Source organism: Mustela nivalis (assembly GCF_964662115.1).
Source record: "Mustela nivalis genome assembly, chromosome: 10".
NCBI classification, from domain to species: domain Eukaryota; kingdom Metazoa; phylum Chordata; class Mammalia; order Carnivora; family Mustelidae; genus Mustela; species Mustela nivalis.
The window spans coordinates 11,564,832-11,590,477 of record NC_139029.1 but is presented as its reverse complement, the minus strand read 5'-3'; the positions used below and the strand labels follow the sequence as shown (position 1 = coordinate 11,590,477).

At 54.4% G+C, this 25,646-nt stretch overlaps 1 protein-coding gene across 2 annotated transcripts in view; it reads right to left on the bottom strand.

The window, feature by feature from the left end:
• ACTL8 (actin like 8) overlaps positions 1-11,635 on the bottom strand; it is a 66,459-nt gene extending 54,824 nt beyond the window's left edge. The window contains exon 1 of one of the 2 annotated variants that reach the window (XM_082684439.1): positions 11,588-11,635. The gene's annotated coding sequence lies outside the window, so the exon portion shown is untranslated. Of the gene's footprint in view, positions 1-6,905; positions 7,071-11,587 lie in introns of those variants that run through there. The other variant, XM_082684440.1, reaches the window with a different exon arrangement.
• Between the last annotated feature and the right edge of the window lie 14,011 nt (positions 11,636-25,646).

The window sequence follows — 25,646 nt, the reverse complement described above, 5'->3', positions numbered from 1 at the left end:
GCCTCCGACACACGCCACGAAGCCCCGGCTCCCTTTGGAGATGTCAGCAGTGACTCCAAACCCTCAATTACAAGGGCAGGGAGTGTTCCCGCTACTCACATATCGGTCACAATATCACCCGAGAACTGAGGGCTGTGCAGGGGAAATTACAGTAATTACTTCGCGGGAGGGCTGGCTGCATGAACTCCGGCTGATCTGAGCCTGGGGTGAGCTCTAGCTCTCCGGGAGCTGGGGGAACCTCTGCCTCACCTCGGGGCCCCGGGGAATGATGCCGATGTCACTTCATCGACTCAAGAGCTGCTGTCAAGCCAAGGAGGCAGGAGAACATGGGTATCAGTTCGGGGCAGCAGCGCCCACCACGCCCACCAAGAGCCAGACCTCACCTCGCGGGGCAGTGGGGACAGGACATTTCATGCTGGGGAGGAAGCAGAGGTGATGGCGTGTGTGTAACTAGCCCCGGGCTCAGGGCAGACCCTCCAAAGAGGCGAACCCCAAGCTGGGGGTGGGGGAGCCAGCCGTGGAGAGGGACCGGTCTGTAGCGCTCAAGCTGGGGGTGTGGCTTGAAGGCAAGGAAGGGCTGTCCCGCCTTAGGACGTTCATTCCTACAGAAGTGTGAGCCCCTCCTCATGCCAGCCCCCGTTCTAGTCACTGGGAGACAGTGGTGAACAAAGGGCATAAAAATCCCCAGCCCCAGGGGACCAGGACCCACCATGACAAGAGGAAGCCACCTGCCACTGCCCTTCGCCTGCTGCCTTTCACGCAGTGGGGGAAGCGTCCAGCACCTCCAGTTGGCCCCCTCTCCCCACCGACTCTGGATCCCAGTGGCACCCCCCCACCCCGCACCTGCCCTCTGGCTGGAGCCCCCCAGCGGCTCCACAGAACCCCCTCGGAGTTAGAAGTCCCCATTTCCTGAATCTGGGTCTCAGCCACGATGCCCTGGGGGAGCTTGTGACAAAGCACAGATGGCCAGACCCAGCCCCGGATGACGGATCCTTCGATCTGAGCAAGGCCAGGGTTTCATTCTGATGCTTGGGAACCACAGGCAAAGCCCTCCTCCATTGGTTACACTCAACCATGAGCTCACTGAGGGCAGAAACCACCTCCCCGGAGCCCCGTGTCCTCAGGCCTGGCACACAGTAAGTGCTCAGGGGAGGGTTCATGCTTAGCAGAGTGAGTGGAGAAATATTTAACTAGATCAAACCCCCTTTCCCCGACCGCAAGGTCACTGTGCTTCCACCAAGCAAGACACAGGGGTGACCTGCTCTGAACCTGGCCATCCAGAGTAAATAGAAGAAAGGGGAGGGACCAGAGACCCAGGCACAGAAATGCCTGCTTCTGAGCCTCAGTTCCTCATCCTGAGAACGGGAGCACTGACTCCCTCTCCTATCTAGAGCAGAGAATTCAAGGCTCATGGGATTGTGATCCTGATAGTTGCAGACCCCCCACAGGCCTCCCAGCCCAGCCCCTCCCACCTGAGAACTGTCCTCTCTGTCCAGCTGAACAATAGCCATCCGCCCCTGCTTGAATACTCCCAACAATGGGATGCTCACCACCTCACTGGAAAACCCATAGCACCATGAGGCCCACTGGCCCACTGCTGGAAAGTTCTCGTTTAGGAAGCCAGTCCTGACTTCTGACCCCACAGAATAAGGCTGATTCTTGTGTCATCTGCCCAAAGGGATGACACAGGAATAATATCAGGTCAGGTCATTATAAGGACTAAATAAAATAAGGTACCCACAGGTGCCTTGCCCAGGGCCGACCAACGTCAAGGGCTCGAAGCATCTTGCTGCATCAGCCAGAGACTGCAGGACTGGAGGGCAAGATGTAGGCAGGTCCCAGGGCCTTGGAAGCTGAAGGAAAGACAGAGGGTTTGTCCTCAGATCTGCCATGGAGGGCCTCCTCCACGTCTCTCATGGGGGGGGCGGGGGGAGCGCAGACCAATCACAAATAAGTGATCATGCCCTAGAACGGACCAGAACACAACAGCCCTGGAGCATAAGGCAGCTCTTCCCAGGTACTTTCTGCCACTGCCCGGGGCCCAAAGCCCAGCACCACCCCTGGGCTGTGGGCAGGCGCACACAGGAGGCTACGTGGAAAGTGAGGAAGGGAGAAGCAGCTGCTGGGCCTCGCAGCACACCAGCTTCCCCATGAAGGCCCCCAGGGACCCGGGTGGGCAAAGTCGGGAGGACTAAGGGCCTAGAGACAAGGAGAATCTTTTTGCAGAAATATGCAGCTATTAGAAGGCAGGCGCTCGGCCATGTTCGGGCGGCCTGCGGAGCGGGGCTGGTGGACGGTCAGTAGCATGCGGGGGAGACCAGGAGGGGAGGCTGGAGGGGGCATCAGGCTGGGGGTGGGGTCGTCCGTGGGGGGGCCCTCAGGAACCCGAGCCACTGGAAGGACCGAGGCATCTTCAGGATGGAGGACCGCAGGGTCATACACCAGGCCTGCCCCACCGCTGTTCACCAAGGGGAAGGGCCAGCCAGAGGCTCGCACACACATCAGGGGCCCCCCTCTGCCGCAACCATGTGGCTTTGTTCCGGTCCTTTGCTGTCTGCGCGGGTCTGGGACGCATCATCGAAAACCACGAAGACCAGGATGGGAAGCATAGAGGACCCACTGCCTCATTTAACCTCAGTGGCCGCTGTGAGGTTACCCTCCTCACTAAGCAAGGGGAAACTGAGTCTCAGACTGAGGCCCAGAGCTCTGTCTCTAAGTTCCCCAAGGGCAGACACCCACCTCTCCACACACTACACCTTGTCAGGTCCGAGGCTCCCAGCCCTTTGCCCCTGGCAGGGCTGGGGGGCGGGGTAGACATTTAGGATCATGTTGCTCTAAGCCTTCTCGTGCCCAAGGCGTGCTCATGAACCCAGAAACCCCAGGAACCGTCCCACGGAGAAGGCCTCTGGCCAATGAGGAAGTGAGAAGAGAAAAATGTAAGCGACCCCTTGAGACACCTCTCTGGGCAGAGGAGCGATCCCCGGCACCCTCCTCCCTCTGGGAAGAAGGTCACCAGCCTCTCCTCGCAGGCTGGAAGCAAGGGGCCCGGGGAGCCGCGGAGGGGCTGGGGTCCCTCCTCTGGGGTTCAACAATGGGGAAGAGAGGGCAGAGTGGGGCATCAGGGGGAGCTCTGAGCTCTCTGGGTCTCCCAACGCCTGGGCCAGGAGAAGGCCAGGCGCACGGGATCTAAGCCTCCCTGAGCTCGAGGCAGGAGAACCATGGGACAGAGGGGTACAGATGTGCCTAAGAGGGAACCAGGAATGTTCCCCATAGAAAACCACAGCACCGCCTTCTGCCCCGGCACAGCATCTGGCATAAGAGCGCACAGTTCAATACGTAAGTGCTGACTTTTATAAAATGACAGGAAGTGCGAGCTCTGCCTCCTGAAACCAGCTGGACTCTCTCTCCAGCCAGCGCAAATCCCTAAACCTGGTTTGTCATGGGTGAAATCAGGACAGCTGAGGGCTGGGGGGGGGGGGGCCATCCTGACATCCAAGCAGGTGGGAGCTGGGGGAAGGTTAACAGAAGAGCGGGGAGCACAGTGACCAGGAGCCATGCCCAGGACCACCGCAGGAGTGGCCCTGATGGAGACCCCCTGAGCCCACCACCCACCGCCCACCTGCAGACATCATGATACCCAGGCAGGAAGGAAACCACCAAAAATCCCACGGTGGCCCCAGAGCCCACAGGTACCTTTGCTGGGTCCCCTCTCTGTCAGGGGGGCAGGAGGGAATTCCGGAGACTCGGCTCACTCCAGCCTCAAAAGCCTCCCCTCCACCGAGGTCTCAGTCCTCAGAGACAGGAGCCTGAAGCAAGGCATACACCTACCGACCAGCCTTTCTCCTCGCCTGCCCCCAAGAGGCAAGCAAGGAGCCAGCCACAGGCTCGTTCCATTGTCGCCCGGCCCTCCGAGTTAGCCTTATCGTCCGCACTCACAGGGAGAGAAACTGAGTCCCCACGAGGTCAGGGTCCTGCCCAGCAGCCCAGCCAGAAGCCAGATGGTCTCCTCCACAGCTGTCGTCAGGGAGGGCCCAGGGGCTGAGGACGCTCAGGGAGAAGGCTTCCACCATGGGCACAACCAGGCCGGAGGGCTCAGTTCCTCATGCCAACGCAGCCCCCCAGCCCGGCCGGCCCCTGCCCTACCCTGCTCAGCCCCAGGCCCGGCCCGTGGCTCCAGAGTCAAACACCAGGGGCCTCCAGGCCCAGTGTAAACCGCTGTTGAGCAGTCATGCTCGAATCATCTGGCAGAGAGAAAGGGACCCCGGGAGAGTGACCAGCCCCGAGCACAGCCACCCCCAGAAGGACTGAATTCTGATGGCCACTGGCCACACATGCGGGCTTTTCTACAGCTGACTCTGACGCACGGAAGTGTGGTCAGCTGTGGGGGCCTAGGCATGGTTTTAAAGGGCCCAAGGGGTGGGGAGGCAGGCAGGTGGGCAGGGGAGGTAAGGAGGGACAGGTGAGAAGACCCCTGGCCCAGCGGGCAGAAGACTATGGGCCTTCCGATGCTTGGGCCACAGAGCCCTGCGTTTGAGGGTTTGGACCCTGTGAACCCCTCTCTCTGGGGAGGGACAGTTCACCTCTACCCTGGGGTGGACTCGGTTATGTTTCAGTTCCTTCCAGCAAGACAGCTCACCTCCCTGGTCCTCTGAAGCCACCAGGCCCCCGGTTACCCCCAAAGTACAGTCTTGTTAAGCATCAGAAATATAATAAAGAGGGGCACCTGAGTGGCTCCGTCAGTTAAACCTCTGCCTTCAGCTCAGTTCATGATCCCAGGGTCCTGGGATCAAGCCCTACATCAAGCTCTCTGCTCAGCAGGGAGCCTGCTTCTCCCTCTGCCTGCCGCTCTGCCTACTTGTGCTCTCTCTCTCTGTCAAATAAGTAAATAAATAAAATCTTAAAAAAAAAAATAAAATTCTGTCCCCTCTCCAAAGAAAGCAGAAGCACCTGGGGTTCAGGTAACCTCAGACGAGGCCCCCCCCAAAACCCTCCTGCCCACAATGTCACTTCATCCCCAGATGCTGAGGGGGTTAAAACAAACCGAGCCCTAGAGGAAAGGCATATATTAGAAGCCGAAGGATGCGAGGGCCACATTTCCAAAAATCTTCCCGCCCAGGGCTCCTTTGGGATGGGCCATTTTAGAGAAGTGACGGAGGCTCCGACCTTACAGGAACCGCCCCGCAGGGTCTGGGACAGCAAGAACCTGGCCCAGAGAGATGGCTGCCCTGTGCAGGAGGCTGACTCAGTCCCCAGGGGAAGAAGGGCAGGAAGCCGGGAGAGCAGAAACCAGCATCCATTAAGCTCCAACAGTGTGCCAGACGCTGCCCAAGGCCCTTCGCATCCAGGATCTTCCTAAATGCCACAATGACCCCCAAAGTTCCAATCCGGCACCCCTCTTCTTCCTCCGTCTGCAGAGAAGGACCCAACACCACAGCGGCCCAAACCCCTCTGGCCCAGACCGCAATGGGGACCTGGCTCACTCCGATAAGGACATCTGCAGCCTTATTTAAGAGTCACTACTCCACAGAATTAGCGGCACTTACCGATCCATCCTTCTCCTCCAATCGCTTTTATAGCCAGTAATAACTCTCGAAAATTCCTCAACAGATGGAAATCTTATTTGACTAATCATGGCCGTTTGACTAGCTGGGGTGCGGCCGCTCAGGACTCAGGCTGGCAGGGCGCCCACCGAGGTAACCGTCAGGGGGCTGGGCAGAGAGCCCAGAACCCAAGGCCACCTTGAGGGTCCACTCTTCAAAAGGAAGGATCAGCAGGGCCTGGGAAAGTGCCAGGCCCTGGGCAGCACTGGACAGCAGGGGCCCTAGCTTTTCTGGGTCCAGAGGCACCTGTGGACGGGGCACTAACACCCTTCCCCACTCCTTTAGGTTCTCGGTCTCTAGATCCACGACCCTTAGTGCCAGGGAAAAAGCAGGACACCCCAGCTCAAGCATCTAATAACAGCAGCATTCTGCATTCTGACTACCACCCCTTAGGCCCTCACTCCTGCCAGCCCCGTGCCCAAGGCCCACAGGCTTTATCCCATCAGTCCTCCCCACCGTCCTACGGATGCACGAGAACATTCCCATTTCACAGATTTGCAACAAGATCATGGAGCAAAGTCACAGGCCTGGAGTCACTAAGCTGAGTTGCCGCCTCCATCTAGGAAGTTAAGCATTGGTGCTCCTCCCCCCCCCCTCACACAAGGCCAAGAGATCCTTCTAGAACTCACACTGAATTTCACCACCACTATTTAAAAAAAAAACAACAACAACAATAAACAAAAAACAGGCCCATAAAGCTCCCAGCAGGCCCGCAGCACCCTCTAGACAAGACGAAAAGCCCCTTAGCCTGGCCTTCGCAGGGGAACCCCACTCAAAGCATCTCTCCAGGAGATAACATATTACACCGAAAGCCGGGTCCAGGGGAGAATATGCAGAGCAAATTATTCATAACAGCCCCGAATTGGAAATATCACTGTGACCAGGGATGAACAAACAGTGATTTCCAACACGCCACGTAAATCCGTCTGCAGCCAGTGGGGAGGGAGCACCCACACCCCACGGGAAACGTCCCCCGTAAGGAGTGATTCGCTGTAATGGACGATGGGATTCCCGAGAGGCCGGCCGGAAAGAGCCGAAGAGAGCTCCAGAGAAGAGTGTCAGGGAGGGGTCCCTCTGGGGCTGACACAGAGCCCCCAGGGAAGCATCTGCCTGCCCCAGGCTGAGAGGTGTCTCCCCAGAGCTAAGCTAGAACCCCCAGAAAACACACTCACACACACACACAGAGCCAGGGCCGCCAACCAGACTCTGTTGAACAAGACAGGCCTGTGGCCCACCACATGGCAAACACTTGGCCTGGTGCCACAGCTGTGGAACCTGCTAGAAAACCACCCCAGGGAAACTTACCAGAAATCTGCCCTGGGGGAGGCCGCACAGCCGCCTCTGGTGAGACACCTGACCTGAAAAGCGCCTCCAAAGGGGCGCTGGGAGAGCTGCGGGCCGCTGTGCAAGCAAGAGCTGGGCGCTGCAGGGGCTTCAGGAGCTGCAGGAGCTGCAGGGGCCTGGGAGTCTTGAACCAGGAAGCAGGGCCCCGTGTGGCCGCACGGGCTCCCCAGCGCCCTCTAGTGACCGAGCTTAGCAGGCTGCTGGCAAGAAATTTAAAGGGCCCAGCTCCATTTCCAGCCAGCAGGCAGGAAGGACCTGTCTGGAGTGGCAAAGGCGATGGGGCGGGGCTAAGCCGTGCCCTCCATCCCTTTGACTCCTCAGCCTTCATAGGAACCCTCCTGACGCAACCGAACTCCTGTAAACACGACTCTATTTCTACCCAAGAAGACGTAGCCATCATTCTTATACTTTCCATAAAATGGACCTAACAGCCCCCAAAGTCACCTCGGACCGTATCTGTTACTCCTCAAACTCGGTCACAGTCCCATAGGGTACTGTCACCCAAGGACAAAATTGTAAGGTTCATTTCCCAAAACTGGCATGTAAAATAAAAATGGAGGGATGCCTGGGTGGCTCAGTTAGTTAAACGTGTGCTTTCGGCTCGGGTCATGATCTCCGAGTCCTGGGATCGAGCCCCGTGTCAGATTCCTTGCTCAGCGGGGAGCCTGTTTCTTCCTCTCTCCCCTGCTCATGCTCTAACTCTCGCTTGCTCTCACTCAAACAAATAAAATATTTAAAATAAATAAATAAATGGAAAGGGGAGAGAATGGTTCTTGGCTAAGTATATTTAGGTCTCATGACCTAATTACCTCCTGAATTACTTATTCAGGAACTGGGGGGACAACCTGGGGGGGGGGGTCCGTGGGCCATGGGGAACCTTGTGCATCAGGCTCCACTTTCTATCACCTGACCGCCAAATGGCCCCCTGTGGACTTCAGGGTCAGAGAGGCATTGTGGGTTCCCAGGAATCAGTGTTGATCCCTGACCCACCTATTTCCCTTTTCTCAGTCCACATCACTCTGATAAATGGCCCAGGCCCCTCAGGGGAGATTTGGAGGGATATTTACAGTAAGTACCAGCAGCAGTGACAAGGCTTCTTCTGCAAGGGGACTTGGCCGCCCTAGGGCTTTCTAGGCTTATGAGCTGAAAGATATGGAACCTGGAGGAGAGGCAGAGACCCTCTGTCATGGCAATGCATGGCAGGCTTTGGCTAGCAGACCCAGAGATTTTTATATCATATCTATCAAGGCTGTAATTTATTTCATTTCCAGGGATGGTGGACACTGTGATCCACCAGGCACCAGCGGAGATCCCTAGGGGGCAAGGCATTCTGATTGCCCATATATCCCTGCAGCCTGGCCGTGGATATGCCATCCTGGAGTAGCAGAGACCTCCAGGATGCCCTGATACCCACTGCAATCAGGGAGGTAATCTCAGCGGAGGCAGCCTCTCAAGCCACACCCAGCCTACAAAAGCCACGGAGCATTTCAAGGATGCTCCCCCACTACGTATCTCTCGATGCCTCTGTCCTCCGCTCTTTCTCATGGAACACAGCTGGCAGGGAGACGGTACAGATCACATATCACACATTCAGTCCAGCATTCCTGCCTCCCCATGCCTTTGAACTCCTTCTTCCTCATCATGACATCACAGCTTCATTAACCTTGGGCTACTATCGGGCCCAGATGTCAGTCAATCAACCAAGGAAGCTGTCCCGGCCAAGGTCAGCAGCACATGCTAATAACCAAATCCAGGGCATTAGCATGGAAGGAAGTACAGGAAGTACATCAATGACAATGAAATCTGCCCCACCTAGTGTTATATCCTGCCCTCTTTGGTCTAAAATCCTTAAAATCAGGGCACTGGGGTGGCTCAGTCGGTTAAGCATCTGCCTTCGGCTGAAGTCATGATCCCAGGGTCCTGGGATCAAGTCCTGCATCAGTCTCCCTGCTCAGTGGGGAGTCTGCTTCTCCCTCTCCCTCTAACCCTCCCCCAGTATGTGTGTGCACACACGAGCTCTCACACATGCTCTCTCTAATAAATAAATAAATTCTTTTTTTTAAAAAAAGATAAAATCCTTAAAATCCACTCCTATGCATGATCCCCGGAATTCTGCTGATGTGTATTAGCAAAGCCTTGCCAGTCTTAGGGTGCTTCCTCTCGTGTCCTAGTGGGACTACTGAGGTCTCGGCCTTTGGTAGAGGCTTCTAACAAACAACGGTAGTCTTGCTAAGTCTCGAGGAGAATGAGCACCCCTTCTTAAGAGACCTGGCCCCCCCCACTCCAAGGTAATCACAGGGTTTTTAAGCAGAGGGGAACAATCCTCCTCAGACACAGGCGGGAAGGCCACCAACAGCAATAGAGCGGGGCCTGGAGCCACACGGAGTTTAAGAGCGTCAGTTTCATCGGGGACCAAGAGACGTCCCCATTCCATGTTTCAGGGCCCCTTTCTTTCCCAATCAACGCCCCAATTTTTACCCAAGAAATCTGTTAAGACGTGAATTCCATTGTGGTTGCAATTCGGCAACCAACACAATTAAATTTTATGTTCCATTTCCAGCAAACACCAGCCCTGCTGCTGTTAAAAAAAAAAAAAAAGAAAAGAAAAGAAAAAGAAAAATAAGAGCTCCTGTAAAGGCTCTCCAGACCTCGGACTGTGACTTGAGCTCAGCCAATGGACCTGTGCTTGTCCTCTCCTTACTGTAAGCTCTAGAACCCTCGAAAGAATCCGTCCCACCCCCTACAGTCCTCAGAGTCATCACCACTGCCATGAACGGTGAGCGGGAGCATCACTCTGGCTCCCAAGGGACGTGCCTCGGGGGCACCTCGTCTCCATCAGGCTCGGAAGAGGTAGCTGGTTAACCGCAGGGCCGCCGCATGCTTTGGGGGACTAGCACCCCGTCTCCTATCGGCAAGGAGCTCGGTACCGCGCTCCAGCCCACGCGAACCCAGCCCGCAGACCTCATCTCGGCAAACCCACCTCCCGGCATCACTGCTGACACCAGTTCTATGTCGGTTTGGGCCTAATCAAGAAAAAGAAACCACCCAGGGAGTCCAACAGGGAAAGTTCCACAGGAAGAATTATTAACTTCTAATAGGGGATTGAATGAATGTGGCACTGGCTAATAAAGAATAAAGAGAACTATAATTAATGTAAGAATAGCCGCTAAAACAGCAGCCACAACCCACACAGCTGAGATAGAGCCCCTGAGGAAGAGACCTCCACCCAGGGCGGAGATAGAGCCCCTAAGAATGCCACCTGCCTCCAAGAACAGCCTCCTCAAGGGGCTTTGGTAAGACCCTCAAGGATGAGTCCCCCCCCCACCACAGATATGAAATAAATTCCCCAAGAAAGAGTCCCCTCAGGCTGAGGTAGAGCTCCCGACAAAAAGCACCCCCATTCAGGGGCCAAGATAGACCCCTCCCAAAGTAGAGCCTCTCAGGAAGAGACCCCCCCACACACATCAGGCTGAGGTAGAGTCCACCAGGCAGAGCCCCACCCCCACCCAGGACTGATATAGAACCACAAAAAAGAGAACCCTGGTGCTGACAGAGAGCCCTTCCCCCCACAAGTCACCCCCACCATGAGGCTGAGATAGCCTCCTCCCAAGGAGAAACTCCCACCCAGGGCTGAGCTAAGGTCCCCCCAAAAGTGTCCCCTCCTAAGGTAGAAAACAACTCCCCTAGAAAAACCCCTGAGCCAAGGAAGAGTCCCCCAAACACACACACTCACACACACACACACAGAGCCAGGGCCGCCAACCAGACTCTGTTGAACAAGACAGGCCTGTGGCCCACCACATGGCAAACACTTGGCCTGGTGCCACAGCTGTGGAACCTGCTAGAAAACCACCCCAAGGGAACTTACCAGAAATCTGCCCTGGGGGAGGCCGCACAGCCGCCTCTGGTGAGACACCTGACCTGAAAAGCGCCTCCAAAGGGGCGCTGGGGGAGCTGCGGGCCGCTGTGCAAGCAAGAGCTGGGCGCTGCAGGGGCTGCAGGAGCTGCAGGAGCTGCAGGGGCCTGGGAGCCTTGAACCAGGAAGCAGGCCCCGTGTGGCCGCACGGGCTCCCCAGCGCCCTCTAGTGACCGAGCTTAGCAGGCTGCTGGCAAGAAATTTAAAGGGCCCAGCTCCATTTCCAGCCAGCAGGCAGGAAGGACCCGTCTGGAGTGGCAAAGGCGATGGGGCGGGGCTAAGCAGCGCCCGATGGGATATTACTCAGCCATGAAAAAGAAGAAACCACTGATACATGGATTAATCTTCTAGATAATTAGGTTGAGTGAAAGAAGCCAGACTCATAACCAGCACATTCTGTCCATTCTCATTCATGAAGTTCAAACACAGGCAAACCGGTTTGCAAGGATAGAAATTTACAAACAGGGTGGCAAAGGGGGGACGTGTTTGACTGGAAAGAGGCACAACAGGACCTTCTGGGGGGTAAGGGATGCGTTCTCTGTTGAGAGTGGGACGGTGGTAAGAGAGGTGTAGACATTTGGGAAAACCCTGCACACTGAACATTTGAGACTAATTAGAACTCAGTTCTTAAAAATTACCCCCCAAGGTTGCAAATCCAGTCACTGTGTGATAACTTCATAGGTAGACAAATACGTTTAGTCAATAAATACAGGCCTGGATCACGCACCCTTTGCTTTCCCCACATCAAACCGCTCGACGGTACCCCCAAATCACAAAGCTGTGGGGGTCCCCCCATCTGCCATCTCACTTTTGGTGGCTTCGGTCACCCACAGTCAAGGCCAGTCCAGAAGCAGGTGACCTTCCCTCTGATAGACTGTCAGAAGGCCAGCAGCAGCCTAACGCTCCATCACGACGCCCCTATCGTGCCCCTCGCCTCCTCTCGTCACGCAGGCATTTTCTCCCCTCGTGTCACCGAAGAGGAAGGCTGAGTACAGCACAATCGGGCATTCTGAGAGAAAGAGAAAGACCACATCCGTGTAACTTTTATTACAGCATATTGCTATCATTGTTCTAGTTGTTATTATTATTGTTGTTAGTATCTTACTGTGCCTAATTTATAAACTTTATTGCATGTAAGTATGAGATAGTTTGGTACTACCCAGAGTTTCAGGCATCCACGGGGGTTCTGGGAATAGATCCCTCGTGGATCAGGGGAGAACACCATGATGGCCTGCTTTTCCGGATTCCCGTAACTCCCTCCTCTGACTTCAGGACCAGTTTTATGATACTGATGTGAGCTTCTAAGGGGCAAAAAGTACTCCCCGTACTCGTACAGCATGTCTCGAGTGTTCTGCACCTGACCATGTTTCTGGTATACCCTAATGCAAAACAAGCTACGCAGGAGTCCCTTCTCTCATCCGCATTTTACAGATGAGGAAGCCAAAATCCAGCTCATCTCAGTGTCTGTGCTCTTAACCACTTTGTCTCTGGACTCAGGCTGCCTGGGTTCAAATGCCGACTCTCCCGCTTGCTGAGTGTGGGTCTCAGACATCACCCTGAGCCTTGCTCTACCCATCTTTGAAACAGGGAGAACCACATTTTCCCCTCATAGTCAGGAGGTGCAAGTGAGTTGACCCACAGAAAATGTTTAGCCCAGCATCCATCTCGGAGCAGGCGCTCACCGTGGGTAAACAACGATGTCCTCAATTCTAAAACTTTAAAACACGTTTTCACATGTTAAACGTCTCTGAAACCAGAATATGTTAATGACATCTCACCATCTCCCCAGACGGCGCCAGTCACGACACAGATGCCAGCGCCCGTGGGGGCACGAACCTGGTCAACACCGTTCGTCTTGTTGGCACTTCCACGTCTTAGGAAGTATCGGATAGCTTTCGGTGAGAATAAAATAAAAAATCGATGAGCTGGGAAAGCGTCGCGGCATACTTTAGCTGGCAGCTGCTTTTCTTTCTTAGCGGCGTGCAAAATTAACGGTGTGTCTTACAGTTGATGGTTTGTTGGATCTGATGAAATGCACCACAGTATTATCATCGCTGTCTGTCTTCCCTGCTGCGGACAATTGGATTATTGTACCCTATTCTTCCTGCCTCCCCGTCAGACAGTTAGACAGCCTTGCCTTCATCACGTGACCGCAGCACCTCCCACCAGCGTGGGGCTTGGCGGAGCAAGCCGGGGCATGTGCGCTAGGCGGGACAGTGCTCCGCTTCCAAAATGCAGCCTTAGGGGACATCACGTATTTCTGCCCAGCCATGGAAGCAGGCCCTGCATAGCCACTGGTGCAAGAAGAGCAAGAGACCAGGGTAGCGGGCTGCTACCTGCAGCCCGCAGCCAAGCCCCTCGGCCGCATCCCCAACTGCAACGAGCAAGAGGAGTAATTGCTCATGAGCCACGGAGGTTTGGGGGTGCTATTTGCTCTGCAGCACTGACAGAGCAGCAACAGCTAATTCATCCACGAAACTGTATGTGCTTTGAAGACAAGGCCCATAGCTCATTTATCTCTGTATCTCTCTATCTCCGTATCCGGACCAATCCCTGGACACAGTGGGTGTAGAGAACACTCAGACAGATGCTTAGAGATGGAAAGAGCAGGACTGGGAGTCAGACAGACCTGGATTCAGATCTCAGCCCTGCCACTTCCTAAGCCTCAGTCTTACCTGTGAAAGGGGCTCTGAAGTCACAGGAGTGAGGGGAGGGGCAGCGATGGGGGTCAGGGGCTCTATTCAGTGCCTTGAGCTACCGGGCACTCAGGACACACTGCTTCGCCTTCCTGACCAGGTCCTTGTGAGTGAATACATGACTGAGACCCCCCCCCCATAACCCATTTTTGCAAGCCAGAACCTGCCAGAAACTCTCTCCCAGATGTTCCTGGCACACAGTAGGCAGGATCTGGCGGGATGGAGGGTCTGGCAAGAGCCAGGAGAGACAGTCGCCAAGCTGCTCCAGTGGTTCACACACCCCCCCACCAGAAGCCCCCTCTTACCCATTCTATTTTCAACCTGCTTGGCAACCGGGAGCCTGGATGGTGCCAGGCTCAAGCTTGGTAGACTTTCTGCTCCCCCAGGATTTTCTGCCCCAGTTATTCCCTGTGATACAGGCAAGGGTGGGGAACACCAGGGATAAAGGGCTGCCCATCTGGTCCTTGCAGGGGGACAGGGTGGGCTGGCTCTCCTGGCAGGCGATCTGCCGGCTGAAGGGGCCCGCCAGTGTAGGACCCCTCTGGACCAGCGTGTCCCAGGATGCCATAGGTCCCGCCCTGGAACAGAGTGATCAAAAAGGAGCGCCAGATTCCTGCCCTGACTCACAGCCTGCTGGTGACCCAAGGCACGTCCCTGAAGCTCTCTGTATCTCCATTTCTCTTGTCTCTACAATGACTATATCTGGAGAGTCTCCATGGTTCACATCAGAGACTCCCTGGAGCCTGGGGGAACCATGGAGAGGAACTGTGTTGCGGTGCCTACAGCCCAGGCCCTCGGAGCAGACGACCCCAAAAGAGCTGTCTTTGGGGACAACAAGAGCCCCATAGTTCCTGGCCCATGGGGGCTGGGGGTTCAGGGGGCTTTTCTCCCAGCCAGACCTCTGATATTTCTCCACCGAAGAAGCCCCACAGGGCCATGGCCAGGGAAACAGACCACAGTGGACCTTCCCCCTGAACTTTTCTTTCTGTGGCCTCCGAGATGCCCCGGGTTCCTGGCCTCCTCCAGCCCGCTCACTAACAAGCCCTTTGTTGCCGTGGTTTTTCTGAGCCCTCCTCAGACGGCGAGCCCAGAAACGAGCAGCAAATCAGGGAGTCAGCCAGTCTTGGCCTGAAGGGGCTACAGAGGTAACCTACACACACACACACACACCCTATACACACATACACGTGTGCATACATACACATGCACACAAACACATTTGCACATGTGTGTGCATGCATACATCCTTGTGTGCACCCATATGTGCGTGCACACATGTGGTACACCCATGTGCGTGTTCTACATGTCCATGTCCATATTTGTAGTTATATGCACGCACCCATGTGTACATGTGCATGAATTCACACACACACACACACAGACAGACACACACACACACGTACATGCACACACACACACACATACACACACACAATGATCCTGGGTCTCAGCCCCACACCTCCCCATGCAGGCCATGGCTGCTCCCTCTCCCAGAAGCCCAGCGACCGTCCCCACCACCATGTCATTTTCTGCCCCTCCCCCGTCTGCCCCAGCTGTTTCCTTTCTGGCAAAGCCTTCAGTGCCCACCAAGGTCAGTAAGGCTCAGGGGGCACAGATGGTTACAACTGAGCAACTGGGAACCCTGATCATGAGCCCCGTCACACCCTTGCCATGAGACCCTGGGGGTTGTCAATGATACTGTCATTTATGATGTCGCTGTTTTGTCTCCTTTCATGAGGCCTTCAGCAGGCGTCATGTACTATGCAAAGTGCTTACCTGAATTCATCCTCACAACAAAACTACAAGACAGATATTGTCCTCCCTGTGTGTTATTTATCTACTCGTGGGTACCAAATTACTCCAAATCTTAGCAGCTTCAAACCACAAACGCTTGACACCTCATGCTGTATCAGAGGCACAGGAACCTGGGAGCGGCTGAGCCTAATGGCTCTGGGTCTCCCATGAGGTCGCAGCACGCTGGTGGGCAGGGCAGCTGTGCCATCGTAAGGCCCGACCGGGGCTGGGGCGTCCACATCCAAGCTCGGCCACGTGGCTGCTGGGAGACCTCCGTTCCTCACCACCTGGGCCTCTCTGTGAGCTGCCTGAGTAGTCTCAGGACACGGCAGCCAGCGTCCCCCAGAGCTGTTCATCAAAGAGAGGAAGAGAGAGAGAGAGAGGACCCAAGACAGGAACTACAGCATGTTTTTTAACCCAGTCTCCTAACCTCACAAGTGGACACCAGGCCTTCTGCCATATTCCGTTGGTCACACATTCTGAGCCTGGCACAGGGTCGGGGGAGACTGGCGAAGGGCATCAACACCAGGAGATGGGATCATTAGAGGCCGTCATGGAAACTGGCTCTCACACGCCATTTTACAGATGAGAAACCGAGATTCAGATGAAGTGACTTGCCCAAGGTCACACAACCAGCGAGTGATGCAGTGGGTATCTGGAGGCAGGATTGTCTAACTGCAGCATGCACACCCTCACTCGCAGCCTTTCCTCCCTCTGGCAGTAGCGTTTCCCCAAAGGTTAGAGGTGTTAGAAGTCAGACCAGGTGATCTTTAAGGGCTCTTCTATGTGGAAAGTTCCAGGCTTCATTAGCAAAGTACAGAGTGGGACTTGAATCTGTCCCCTGACTTCCAACCATCAGGCTCTTGTCTATGTCAACACGGCAGCCTTCAACCCTGGTCTCAAGCCACCTCTGGGTCTCATTGCCTCTTCTGGAGAATTGGAGGAAGCAGCGCACAGACAAGACCTAACAATGGTTCCAAGTGTGATACAAGTGAGGACAGGGATCATAAAGAAGAAGGTGGTGATACCACTGACAAAGACGAAGGAGACAAAATGATGACAGTGGTCATAGGAGTGATGACAGCAGGCGGCGTGTACCTGGAGCACATCCTACAGAGCTAACAGCTTACATTCCCTTGGTCCAGAGGCGTGGACACCCATGCGCACTAGCATGGTCTCTCCCCCACTCCCGCCCCAGGGGATGGGCATGCACCGTTGAGTCTGAGAAGCGTGCAAACTCCCTAGAACCAAGAACTAGCACAACCATCCGGAAGGGGAAATACCATTCTTGGCCCCGTTTTGCAGGTGAGAAAACGGAGAGTAGGACATTTTCCAGCCAACAGGAACAGAGACAGAATAAAGGTCTAGATCCTCACCCGACACCCTTCCTGCTCCTGCCCCTTGGGCGGGAGACTCCGTCTGCCCCTGGGTGAGGCGAGGTTCCAGCCCAAAAGCCTGGTCCCGTCACCTCTGCCATCAAGCCTGGTCCATTCCTCCTCCATCAGTCTGCCTCCTGCTGCTCACAGCCCCCCAGCCTCACAGGGTTGTCAGCGGGTACAGTAGAGGCGAGGAAGCCTGCCTGGTAAACACTGACCTTGTTCCAAATTACTCCAGGGGAAGGACACTCAGAATCAAGAGACAGCATTCGACACAACAGCACACACACAGCTCAGAAAGAGGGGGGGAAATTAAGTCTTTGAAATAACATTAATCATGATAATGCTTTTGCTGGTTCCCTCCCTTGGTGTTTGCGGATGTTCTTTCTTGAGGTAGGTTTAACCCTGGAGGGTCCAGACTCTCCCGGAGTCCCCAGTGCCACATGCTCTCCATCCCTTGGCCAAGAAGCTTTCCTGCTACCATCTTTGCCTACCCCCTATGAGCCTTGCTAGGCCCAGGTGTCCCTCCGAGGCAAGGTCCGAACTCAGGGGCTAGGTAGGCAGAGAAAATCACTGGAGGAAGCAGCTGTCATTGGGACTTGGGTGCCAGCTCATCGTGGTTTGCTTCATTTTACAACTGAAAATCTGGTGCCCCAGGCACTGCCTCTGTCCCACACAGACCACGTAGGGTAGCCACCCCACTCTGATCACTAGCACATGGTATTACGGACGGGATGGTGTCCCCGACCTCCATTTACATGCTGAAGACCTACCCCCGATGTGACTGTCCTGGGAGATAGGGCTTTAAGGAGGTAATCATGGTTAAATGAGGTCATAAGTCCAGGGCCCTCATCTTATGGGATGGGTGTGCTTGTGAGAAGGGAAAGAGAGAGCAGGAATGTGTGTGCACACAGGAAAGGCTACGTCACACCACCAGGAGATGGTGGCCCTCCCCAAGCCAGGGAGACAGAGCTTAGGAGTAATCAACCCTGAAGGCACCTTGACCTTGGACTTCCAGCCTCCAAAACCGGGAAGAAAACAAGTGGTGTTTTGTTACGGCAGCCTGAGCACGCTAATATACACAGAAAAAAATACAATGGTAGCAAAGGCCGACACTTACACAGCTCTCGCAGGGCTCTGGGCCCGATTCTAGATCTCTGCACATGTTAGCTTATCTCGTCTTCATAAAGACCCCAGGAGATGGGTACTATTATCATCCCCATTTTGTAGGTAAGGAAACTGAAGTACAGAGTTTCGGGAACTTCCCCTCCAAAGACTCACGGCTCGTAAAACTCAGCACTGGGATTTGAACCCCTTTGGGCTCAGTGTAAAGCTCGACTCTTTCCCTGCGAGGCTGGGGAAATTGAAAAATTGCCCGATTTTCAAAGGCTGGCTGCTAATTAAGGGAAAAATAATATTTATGGGCATGAACAAAAGTGTCTAACTCTCAGCTGCCAGCTTGTAATTGCTGCTTGCGGAGGATTTCAGCAAGTTAGAATTAAAATTTCGTCCGCTGCCGCCACCACACAGCTACCTCTCCAGCGTGAGCGTGGATTCACAACAGTGGGGTCGAGAGACATGGCAAAGCAGAGAACCCTGGAGCCCCGTGGGAGTTCGGAGGTTGTGTCATCCAAGCCCTCGTTTCGCAATCGGTACTGCTGAGCTCAGAGAGGTTAAATGGATCACTGAGGTCACACAGCAAGTTAACGACAGGGCCAGAGAGTCCTGCTCGCTGGTCGCCTATCAAATCGAGGACAAAGGGGGCTCCTCTCTTAGTTGCATTTCTCTATGTTTCTGAATACGGCTTTCTATCTGTCTGTCCATCTGTCCATCCATCCATCCATCCCCTCAGCCGGCCAGGGGGCCTCCTTGAAATCAGGGGTCTTTTCTTCCCTGTTTTTGTATTCCCATAGTCGCAGCCAAGTTAACCCCTTCCTGGCTGCCATCCTTGGACAAGGCACCTCGCAACTCCCAAGCCTTAGCTTCTCCGCCTGTAACGCTGAGGGTACAGCAGCACCCACTTCCCAGCATCATGAGGAAGAGGCGAAGTGGGCGCGAGGCAGGTGCGCAGGAGCAGGTCACTGTGACCACCTGCCATCACGATGGGCTGGCGCCCACTCCTGTTCCCCACTACCAGCCCTGTGCTCTCCAGGGGATGGGACCTGGGACCAGCAGGTGGGAAGCCTTGCTGCAGGGGAGGGGCTGGGGGTGAGCAGCTGCACCCGGTCATAGAGAAAGGAGTGTGGGGCAAGGCTGCAGAGAGTCAACCAGAGACTCAACACCACAGGACACAGAGGAACAAGGGTTGGCCCATCTGCGAGGGCAGCCAACCCATCCCAGAGGTGGGGAGGCAGATGGGTGGGGGAAGGCATCCGGCCTCAGTATCTTTTCACTGCACGTGCCCTGGGACCGCTGCTGGCGCAGCTTCCGGAACCAGGGGGGGGCTGCTCTGGTTTCCCCATCACCAGCTTCTGTGGAAAATCAGGCCAGAGAGCTGAACTTGTGTTCCATTGTTACTGGTTTTCAATTACACCTCCTTTTTTTTTTTTTTCCTTTTTTTAAACTTGGGGACCAAATGGGATCCAGCCGACCAGAGATTAATCTGTGGCTTAACTCGGTGGTATAGTAAACCCAAGTTTACTATGGTATAGTAAACCCAAGTTTACTATACTGTTTACTAAGTCCTCAGGCTTCCAGGGAAAGAGAGGCAAGGAGAGGCCAGGGCGGGGTGTGGGGGGACTTGAGGTCTCCGCTCAGTGTTTCTGCCTCTCAAACTCCGGCTGCAGAGAACCCGCTTCCTTGGGCACCTTCGATGCCTTCTTTCTTCCTGCAACAGCTTATGAGCACCTTCTGGGCGCCGGGCCCTGGCAGGCAGTGGAGAGGCAGCCAAGAGCAAGCCAGCCAGGGTTTTTGTCCAGGGAGTTTGCCATCTGACTTACTCACTGAGACTCTTAAAATTCTAGACAGAAAAAATTTAAAAATAAAATAAAATAAAAGATGAACTGCTCATGGTCAGGATTTTCCCCAGACCTATCAGCCCAAGACTTAGTGCAAGATTATGCCAGTGTCTCTAATGACATATTATCAAAGGACTAAAAGACAAGACCCACACCAGGCACTTTACAAGGATCATCCATCCCATCTTTAGGTAAAATATTATACCCATTTTACAGATGAGAAAACTGAGGTTCAAATGGACAAAAGTTGCCTATGGTGAGAAAGAGACAAAGCTGGGACTTGAACCCAGACCTGAGTGATCCCCAAACCTGTTCTCGTCACCACCAGGCTGCTCTGCCTCTCACAGAGAACTGTGGTGCCCTGGACCCTTCCCCATACCCGGATCAGACCTGAGTGTGATCCCAGAACGCCTGGGACTAAGAATGAGAGTGAGGGCCAGGATGTGCGTTGGTAGCCACGGAGATTGGTGGGCACTAGTCTGGCCTTGGCCCTGACTGCAAAGAGGGGGTGCACAGCTCTCCCAGTGGCACTTTGTTCTCGCCTTTCTTCTCCATCTTGGTCACTATAGAAAAGGATGTTTTCTCTTCTGTGGAACGGAGGCTGAAGAAAGCCAGCATTTGGGGATCTGGGTTCCTGTCTCAGAGATCAGGTGGTGTTAGGATGCACAAGGGGAGTCAGGTTCCCTGTCCCCCCAAACCCAGGAAGCACGGGAACCTTGGGGGACCATGGCAGCCCTTATTCAAAACCAGACTTCTCTCTCCCTCCTTGTAGTCTCATTTTTTCCCATTTTTAAATGTATTTTTACTCAAGGGGAATGACAGGGGAGGGTGAGGAGTGGAGCTTTTCCCCCGTATTCGAGGGATTTTCTGGAAAGGACACTCTTGCTCCTCTGGAAGTGGGCAGATCAACCCATGTCCTGGCGTCCCCATCCGGGAGAACCCCTTGGAGCAGCCGAAGGAGCTGAACCTTGGATGGCTCAGGATTCCTTCTGGTTCAGCAAGTTCTTCTGAGGGATGTCAGACCTCCCACTGGCCAGACAGAGCCGGCCTGGCCCCCTCCCCCCATCCCCTCCACCCCCCACCCTGGCTCTTCCCCTCCTCCGCCTGGCACACAGCAGGCATCACCAACACCACACAGTTCCCAGGAGGGAACATTCCCAGAAAGAAAAGTCCACATGGTCCATTTCCTATCTCTCTGGGCTCACCTGCCAGTGGTGGTCTCCAGCTTTCTTGTCAACACAAGTCAACCTGGAACTCAAAATATAATAAACTCCCTAAATAGGTCTGCGTAAGGGGCGTCTGGGTGGCTCAATCATTAAGCATCTGCCTTCGGCTCAGGGGATCATGACCTGATCATGACCTTGATCTCAGGTCCTGAGATTAAGCCCCACATTGGGGGGGGGGGGGCGTTCCCCTGCTCAGCGGGAAGCCTGCTTCTCCCTCTCCCACTCCCCCTACTTGTGTTCCCTCTCTCCCTGTGTCTCTCTCTGTCAAATAAATAAATAAAATCTTTTTTAAAAAAAATACTGTCTGCACAAGATGACCTTTAAAAAGAATACAACGTTAAGCATAAAAATATACACAGACACCAAACTGTGAACAGTGGCTGTTTTTGAGAAGGAAGAGGGTTACCAATGACTTTCACCCTTTAATATATTATATATACGTTTCCACTGTAAGTAAACATTACTTTCCGGATCAGGAAATGAGACAGAGCTATTTTTAAAACAGACGAGAACCAGAAACCCATCTGTTTGACAACTGAGTGGTCTAGAGAGGAGAGAGTAAACTACGGCAGGGGTCCAAATCTGGCCCACCACCGGTTTTTATAAATAAAGCTTTATTAGAACACAGCGGCCCCCATTCCTTTTGTATTGTCTATAGCCGCTTTAGCCCTACAACCTCAGAGATGAGTAATTGTGACAGAAATTGTATGGCCTACAGAAATAAAAAATACTTACCATTTGGCCCCTTCCAAAAAGTTTGCCCTGGTCTAGAAAAACATAACTTTGTGAAGGAAAAGTTAGTGTCCAGTGCCAAGGCAGGAGTCTCTAAGACGTTTACAGGTTGGTAATCTGGACATCACAGAAAACGGGTCTTTCAGGATTCAGAGGCCATTCAGTCCATCCTCTGCCTCTTTTCCCCATAGATGATGGTCTCTTCTGCTCCGAACAATCACCCAAGGTGACCAATACCACAATCACTCTCTGTCAACGTAAGTCCTTCCTTAAAACTTACCTAAATCTCACAGCCCCAAACCTCCTGCCTCACAGCTCAGACCCTGGGCTCCACCCTGGGCACTTGGTTGGGTCTCGCATTGTTATTGGCTGAGACCTGGATCTTGCTCAACACCCCCTCACGCCTAAAAGACCCCAACCATCGGAAGGGAAGAAGGTACCGTGGACAGCCAGCCTCGTCCCTTCCCTTCCTGGGCTCAGGGATGTGCACAGTGAGGGGCTAACCAGTGGGGTCCGCCACACCAGCGTTAAGAGGGAGCTGATAGCTCTGGAAGCAGTCGTTAGCACTTCTGGAAGAACGATCACTTTCACGCTGTATAAACACGCATCCAGACCCGTACCATGGGGGTAAATGAAAGCACAAGAGCATCTGAGCTGATTTATCTCAGCCAGAGGAAGCTGGAGAAATTCATTTCCCCCTCTAAACGATCTGCTCTGGGTCCTAAATATTCAATAATTTCCTAGCTGGGAAACAGATTTCCTCCCCTTCCCCATGGCAGGCGTTTTGCATTCTTATGCACATCATCAAGGCGTTAAGGGGCACATTTTAGAGCAGGGTCTGGGCCATAGCTCCTAACCCTTTCCCAGCTCAGCGGGACTTGATAGCACGTCAGGGTCACAGAGACCATTTCCCAACCCCCCACGCTCCCTCCACACCCCTGGGTCAGGGCAGCCCCACCCAGTCCCTGAGCCAGACCTGTGGCGCTTGTCCCTCCCCAGCCCACCTGGTCTACCTCCTGATCAGCTCAAGAAGAGGTCTGGCCACCTAGGTCTGGAATTCAGGGAGAGCCCAGAGCTCAGAGCCCCTTAACTGTCCATTTGCTTATCTGTCTTTCCCACTGGGGGATGGGAGGGATGACTTGGAAGGCAAAGCCAGTCTCAGGTTCATTCCTATACCCCCTTGCATCTGTGCCACCCTGGGTGGTCAGTAGTCAGTGAATGAATGAACGGATAAGCGAATAAATGACACATAAATAAATAAATAAAAACAGAAAGGTAGATGGATGGCACTTTAAACATTATTCACTTGAGTCCTTACAGGAAGGACTATGGTTTATTTATCTGCCCATCTCAGCGCCTGGAACATCATAAGCAGCCAATAAATGTTCACTGAATTAATGTGTCAGAGAACGAGCCAGGAACACCGGCCTAACCAGACCGGAGGGCTGGGCTTCCTGACCCAACCAAGATCGGAGCCTGCTCAACGGGGACTCTGACCCTTGCGTAGGTCCTCCCCACCCCACCTTCGGGCCCCAGCAGGGGCCTAAAGTCAGGACTCACCGTCTGCTCCGCACGCCCTGGCCAGGGACGGCATTCAGCATCCACGGCTAGAAGGAGGGAAACAAGTCGAGGTGTCAACTTTGCTGGATGCAGATGGGAGCCCTGGAGGGCCCTGAGATGCCTACATCTAGATGCTGAGCCAAGATCTGCCAAGAGAGTTGGAACCCCGGAAAGAGATTGACACCGCCACCCCCTGCTTGACCAGGTTTTGGAGAAACTACAACTGACGGAGTGCTGGGAGCCTCCCCCACTGCCCCTGTGCGCAGCCCTGACCCCATGGCCTGGTCAATCTTCAGGTCCCTTCACTTTGCCAGTCATGAGTATGAACTGAGATGCTCAGGTGCCAAGGCAATTTGGACCGCACTTTGCTGCATCGGTGCTATGAACTGGGACATGAGGTTCCTGAAGGCAGGGATCTCGGTCTGTTTCATCCACGGCTATATGCCCTGGGGTCTAAACAGTGCCCCTAGTCGGTGCCCAATACATGTCAATGGATCTCGGTCTGTTTCATCCACGGCTGTATGCCCTGGGGTCTAAACAGTGCCCCTAGTCGGTGCCCAATACATGTCAATGGAATATGGGTGGATGAATGAACAGACCCCCTAGCCGGGCCACATCCAGGAGCAGTGATCCCAGGAGCTCCAAGAGGAAGGTCGGGGGGCTGCCTGGGCCCTGAGTCTGGGCTGGACCTTGAGTGGGAGCAAAGCCAAGGATCTCCCCCAAAGCTCCAGGGAATGTGTTTGTCTCTCTCCCATCTCAGAATATTTAGCAGAAGGTGACTGCCGTTCACTCACTCTGCCCCAAGTCTGGCTGAGACCAGTGGTTCTCATCTCTTGACCTCACGCTAGAATCATCTAGAGAACTTTTCAAATTACCTGCCCCATCCCAGCTCAACTGAATCAATTTCTCAGAGTGGGGGCCCTGGACCCAGCATCTAAATTCTGGAGCAGCAGTGTTCACGGTGCGATCCCTGGACCCGTAACATGCGTGTCACCTGGGAACTTGTGAGGAAGGTAAATGCTGGGGCCTTGAGACTTGCTGCGTCTGAAATTCTGGGGGTGCACCCTCGCTGTGTGCTTTAGGAAGCACTGCCGGCAGTGGGGGAGGGGGGATTGTGATCAGCCCATGGAGAGGGTCATGCTCTAGAAGGGTTTCTCCAAAACCTCTCCAGGGAGAAGACCTCTCACAGGGAGGCCAGCAGACCTAGAATGAGCTTCCAAGAAAGCCAGGAGGCTGAGAGCCTGGGCGTGAGAAAAGACCATTCCTGGGCCATCAACAACACAGTGAACTAATACGCTGGGAGGTAGGCTTTCTGGAATGGGAGACCCAGCAGTCCCTGAAGAGTGGTATTCTTGGATGACTAACATGGTCACAGTCACAGTCCCCAGAGATCGGGGTTCCAGTGACCCTTAAATATCAGTATTCCCAGGACACGAACCTTCTGGGGTATCAATAACCCAGGATCCACAGGAGACCAGCAGGATTGGAACCGCCATCTCCAGCGGTGGGATTCCAGTCTTCTCTTCGGGATCAGGTCGGAAAGGTCATCATTTATTTCCAGATGTTTCTCTCTACTTCCTGTGGGACCCCTTTCCGTATTTCCCATCCCATTTGCCAAATGGAGCCTGTTCCATAGGCCTTTCTTCAGGTCCCTGAGACATGGGGAGAGGGTGGGTCCTATAGGCTCCAAAACGCTTCCTCTCTGCCCCCCATGTTGCTGACGGGCTCCGAGGACTGGGCATTCGCCTGGCAAAGCACAAGTCTCCCTCCTGGTCAGCGCACCTGTTTCATGACGATCCAGTCAGAACATTGGTTCTTGGTGGGGAGGGCAGGGATGTGCATCCCAGCTCTGGGTGGGGACGAGGTGGGCAAAGGTGAAGGCACTAGAACCCCAGCCCTCCGCAGAAAGGCACAGCCTCTAACAGGTGTGACCCACAGGAAGAGGCCAAAGTTGGGGGCGGGGACAAGCAGCAGGGAGCCTGCAGCTGGGCAGGGGGCTGGAGGTGGAGGGCGGTTTACACCCCTGCCAGCTGGGGCAGACCTGGAACTCCCCCACCCAGAGGGAGGGCCACTGGGTATCATCTCCTGGGCTCTTGCCCTGGAAGGTGGAATCTTCTAGTTCTGGCTCTATCCTCAGTGCTGTGCGATTCTGGAAACGCTGCTCTCTGGGCTTCGGTGACCACGAAGAACTGAAGGAGACTGGATTGTTTCTTCCAGGCTCATCCATTCTGTCAAATCAAGCCAACCGCCTTTATTCAACGGAAGGAATATGAGCATCTTAAAGATGGAACAGCGGAGACCCCGCCAGATGAAGGGACTTGTTCAAGGTCATGGGATGAGTCAGAGACAAAGGGGAGAGCCCCAGCCCTGGGCCCCTGCCCTCAAGAGAGGCAGCACCACGCAAGGCTCTGGGGTTCGGAGCTCTCTCCAGACCCCTGTGTGACC